Genomic DNA, 5,542 nt, shown 5'->3' with positions numbered 1-5,542 from the left:
TGGGTTAGGAAAGCGTTTCACATTCGGGTTTTTCTAAGATTCTATTTTAGAAAATGATGAGCTGAAAAACCTTCAGAGTTTTAGGTGGCAATCCTAAAACCCTCGTCTGAATCCCACGTTGGTCTCCTTCAAAGTATGTACACTCACAGGTTGGAAAAAATAAAATAGACCCACTGATGTACTGGACTGGACTCAATAGAGAGAATGAAAAAACAGGAAGTAGAGAAGTAAGCCCTGTCCACAGAAATTATTACAGCACCCAGATTATAAGAACCCCAAGAGGTCCTCCATTTCAGCCCCCATTTTCTGTGTAACTGATACACAGTCACACACATGCACACAGAGGCACACACACACTTTCTCAGACACATGATAATTAAACTCTGCTTGCTCCTCCCTGTCACCCATGAACTCACTTACGCTGAGCACCAATCAGTTCATTCTCAGCATCACTGAGAGTTGGTGACAGGACCCTGATTCCTCCTGAGACAGTCTGGTCCCATTTGGGAATATCTATTAGGAAATTCATGGCCCTGGAACACAATCCATCTCCCTCTAGTTGGGCACTAACCTCAGGGGCTTCAGAGAACTCTTTAACCCTCTGCCTGTGACAGCCTTCACAAGCTTGAGGACAGCCCTCCTGAAGCGCCGAATCTTCTATTCTCCAGGGAAATGTCTCAGAAGCTTTCACATTCCTAAACCATGCTAATCCTTCTCTGGGTACACCCAGCTTTTCTGTGTCTGACGTGCGGCAGCCAGGAAGGAGTACAGAGCTCCAGGAGAACACACGCATTGGGAAGAAGTGAAAGAGGGTCCCATCCATTGTCTGTTCATGAGATAGGCAGAGTCTGTCTGCTACAACATCACTGCCTCAAGTAGATATCTAGTCATAGAGAATTTGTTAGGAAACCTGTTTCTAGTGTAGCTAGTGCTACACTTGAAGCTGCCCAGATTATTTGGTATTTTAGAACCAAATATATGTATGGAATATATAGCATGATATACGTGTTATGTTGTTGCTTAGTTGCTAAGTCCTGTCTGAACCTTCTGTGGCTCCATGGACTGTGGGCCACCAGGCTCCTGTCTATGGGATTCCCCAAGCAAGAATACTGGAGTGGGTTGCCATTTCCTCCTCCAGGGGATCTTCCCGACGCAGGGATGGTACATGTGTCTCTAGCATCTCTTGCATTTCAGATGGATTTTTTACTGCTGAACCACCAGAGAAGCCATGAGCAGTGCAGCAATAGAAGAAAAATAAGTAAAGCAAATCTGGCAATAATAAGAATAGTGTGAAAGGTTTAGTCAACTCTGGCGATAATGTACATAGATTGAGCAGTGTGTGTGTGTGTGTGTGCATGTGTGTGTGTGTCTGTCTGTCTGTCTGCATGTCTGTCTGAAAGGGAAGAAATGGAGCCCCAATCACTAAATCAGGAGCAGAACTGTAATTGTGAAATTTGGACACCTGTGTCTACAGAGATAGCTGGAATTAGTTAAAATGCCTAAGGTAAACCATTTAGTGAAATGTGAATTTATTTCACTCATGCTGTGATTTAATTATTCTTTGATAATTGCTTTGTCTCTGAAATGCCAGGCTGAGAACTCTGCTTAGCAATTATCTGAAGGATAGTACCCGAACCCAGGTGAGCCTTCTTGACCATCTCATTCCCCTGGCAAGAGTCCATCAGAGACAGAAATCTAGCTGACACTCTGGAGATGGCTAGGAACTTGCCAGCCCACCTAGAGAATATTCTAAACAGGCCACCCCACAGGGAGACAAGTGTCCACGCTACACCTCACAGCTATCTTTTGTTAGTCCCGCTGTTGGCAGGGTGACTGACCAATGACAGACTTACCCAACTGTACATCTCATTTTCAAGACAACATTAAATGTTGTAAGCTGTGAAATGGGTACCAGCTTTATGAACACATAGAACATCAATATGCCCAAGAAAGCACCAGCTACACACTTCTGAAATCATTACCAGTTAGTAATTGTTTCAAGTGACCTTTCCTCTCTCTGTTCATTTAATGCCAATATGCAAAATAATTTTTTCACATGAAAAGGAAACACAGCCAATAAAATAACCTAATGTTGCCTTATTTGCCTGGTGTCTTAGATTTTTTTTCTTTTCCTTCTATAATTAATTTTCCACATTTCATCAGATGCAGTATCTGATAATTTTCTTTGTCAGGTAAATTAGTTATTGAATGAAGAAGTCATACTCCAATATTTCTGTAAGTGATTAGTCTTGAATGATCATATTGACTTCTATAATGAAAAAACAAGTTACCAGTGGACTGCACCTGCCAGTCAAAAACTTTACTCAGTTCAGTTCAGTTCAGTTCAGCTCAGTCGCTCAGTCGTGTCCGACTCCTTGCGACCCCATGAATTGCAGCACTCCAGGCATCCCTGTCCATTACCAATTCCCGGACTTCACTCAAACTCATGTCCATTGAGTCAGTGATGCCATCCAGCCATCTCATCCTCTGTCGTCCCCTTCTCCTCCTGCACCCAATCCCTCCCAGCATCAGAGTCTTTTCCAATAAGTCAACTCTTAGCATGAGGTGGCCAAAGTATTGGAGTTTCACCTTCAGCATCAGTCCTTCCAAGGAACACCCAGGACTGATCTCCTTTAGAATGGACTGGTTGGATCTCCTTGCAGTCCAAGGGACTCTCAAGAGTCTTCTCCAACACCACGATTCAAAAGCATCAATTCTTCAGCACTCAGCTTTCTTCACAGTCCAACTCTCACATCCATACATGACCACTGGGAAAACCATAAGCTTGACTAGATGGACCTTTGTTGGCAAAGTAATGTCTCTGCTTTTCAATATGCTATCTAGGTTGGTCATAACTTTCCTTCCAAAAAGTAAGTGTCTTTTAATTTCATGGCTGCAGTCACCATCTGCAGTGATTTTGGAGCCCCAAAAAATCAAGTCTGACACTGTTTCCACTGTTTCCCCATCTATTTCCCATGAAGTGATGGGACCAGATGTCATGATCTCAGTTTTCTGAATGTTGAGATTTAAGCTAACTTTTTCACTCTCCTCTTTCACTTTCATCAAGAAGCTTTTTAGTTCCTCTTCACTTTCTGCCATAAGGGTGGTGTCATCTAAGTATCTGAGGTTATTGATATTTCTCCCAGAAATCTTGTTTCCAGCTTGTGCCTCTTCCAGCCCAGCATTTCTCACGATGTACTCTGCGTATAAGTTAAGTAAGCAGGATGACAGTATACAGCCTTGACGTACTCCTTTTCCTATTTGGACCAGCCTGTTGTTCCATGTCCAGTTCTAACTCTTGCTTCCTGAAAGGCATCCTAACCATAAGGGAGTGTGAAGGAATCTGGAGGTTGAAAACTAGGTCCACTTTGAACTATAACTCGCCTGTTTGTATCGACTTGCATATTAGTTTATAAACATAGGAAAGCCTGAAAACATGTGGCGTTATAGTTTATCAGTTTTGAAAAAGAGCTTTAAAGAACAAGTCCTCGATTTCAGGGCTACAGCAGTTCCCCGTTTGCGCAGCGGACGTGGGGCTGGAGCGGGGCCAGCTGGGGAGGCGCAGGATGCACACGGGAGCCAATGGGCAAGCTCAGGGAAGGCGGGGCTGGCGGCTACGGGTGCTCAGGCGCGCACTCTGCGGATCGAGGGCGAGTGCAGACGGCGGGGACAGCCTGCGGCCAGGGGGCGGGGTTCAGTGACGCCCTGTTCCGGCAGCATCAGCTCTTCCGCCCTGCTGCAGGCCTAGGCGCTGGATCTGGAGGACGACGACCTGGAGGTGTTCAGTAAGGATGCCTCATTGATGGACACGAATTCCTTCAGCCCGCTGATGCCTGATGCTGACATCCCCTTTATCAATGATAAACCAAGTCAAGTTTGAAGATGAGCCAGATTTGAAGGCTTTTATTACAGTCGATGAACCTGAAAGCCATGTTCAATTGAAACTTTTATTACTTACAGGATTATTACTAAGACATCTCCTGGGGAATTTGACTCCAGTGAATTTGAAGTTAGGAGACGTTATCAAGATTTCCTTTGGTTGAAAGAAAAACTCGAAGAAACACACCCGACTCTGATTATTCCACCATTGCCAGAAAAGTTTATATGAAAGAAACGGTGGAAAGCGCTAATGATGACTTCATTGAGACACGCAGGAAGGCATTGCACAAATTTTTGAACCGAATTGCTGATCATCGAACTCTAACATTTAATAAAGACTTTAAATTTTTTCTTACTGCACAAGCTTGGGAACTCTCTTCTCAGAAGAAGCAAGGGCCTGGATTACTCAGCAGGATGGGACAGACGGTAAAAGCGGTTGCATTGTCAATGAGAGGAGTTAAAAGTCGCCCTGAGAACTTCATTGAAATATTTAGCCAGAAAATAAATTTGATAGATAAAATATCTCAGAGAATCTACAAAGAAGAATGGGAATATTTCGATGAAATGAAAGAATATGACCCAGTTCATATTCTTTGGTCGGCATCAGAAGATCCGGCTGATACTCTAAAAAGTGTTGCCAGCTTTGTCAATGTTACCGCATTGACAGATGCTGTAAGGCCACTGAAAACGGATGTCTGGACTTTCAGAAGCCCTGCTTCCTGTCGTACATGAGTATGTGCTTTATAGTGAAATGTTAATGGCTGTCATGAAAAGAAGAGACCAGATACAGGCAGAAGCTTTGACGTCCAAAAAGGCAGATACTGATCTGCTTACGGAGGAGATTGGAAAACTGCAAGATAAAGTGGACTGTGCTGATAATGCCCTGAAAGCATATTGGGAAAGATGGAAACAAAACATGCAAAATGATATCAAGTCAGCATTTACAATTATGGCTGAAGAGAACATCCTCTGTTGTGAACAGTGTCTTGCTACATGGGAAACCTTCCTTACATCACAGACAGATCTCCACTTGGAAGAAACTTCTGAAGAGACACTGTAATCTCATTGAAGACCTCTATGTGATCTTTGGAAGATAATGTCTGTTCACCAAAGTTGTTCTTTCTCAATGGGCTGGATCCTTTCTACGGTAGATGAAAAGTATTTCACACTATCTGGAAAACCAACAACTTAAAGCTCAGGTGTTCCAGATCATTGATATAAATTTGGAGATGTGTATATATATCTTTTTAAATATATATATATATATCATTTTAAACATATGGTAAAGACTCAGTTTTAATTAAAAGTTTAATATAAAAAAAAAAGAACAAGTCCTTTGTATCAGTGAGAACAGAGAAGACAAAAACAGGTGTGCTGTGTTCCCTGCCTTCCAAGCCATTGGCTCCAAAGACAGGGCCAGGCATAGCATTGATTCGTCTTTTTGGTTTCCGTAATGTATTTTAAATTAGACCTGTCCTGTCCTGTAATTCTTTGAAAATGTTTTCATAGAGCTTTTCACATCAGAGAGGATTCTTTCTCTTTATTTCCTAACTTGTCTGAGAAAGTTGACCTGTTTATCCATCCTGACAGCTGGAAGATAATAAATGAATACCTGGCTTTAGACCTCTATCTGTCCTGGGCCAAATGCACTTCCAGACATTAT

At 42.7% G+C, this 5,542-nt stretch overlaps 1 pseudogene; it reads left to right on the top strand.

Moving 5' to 3' along the window:
- Window positions 3,437–4,939, top strand: LOC102191343 (annotated as a pseudogene).

Source organism: Capra hircus, chromosome 11 (genome assembly GCF_001704415.2).
Source record: "Capra hircus breed San Clemente chromosome 11, ASM170441v1, whole genome shotgun sequence".
Classification (NCBI taxonomy): domain Eukaryota; kingdom Metazoa; phylum Chordata; class Mammalia; order Artiodactyla; family Bovidae; genus Capra; species Capra hircus.
Note: the sequence above shows the minus strand (reverse complement) of the source record. Positions and strands in the feature narration are given on the sequence as shown.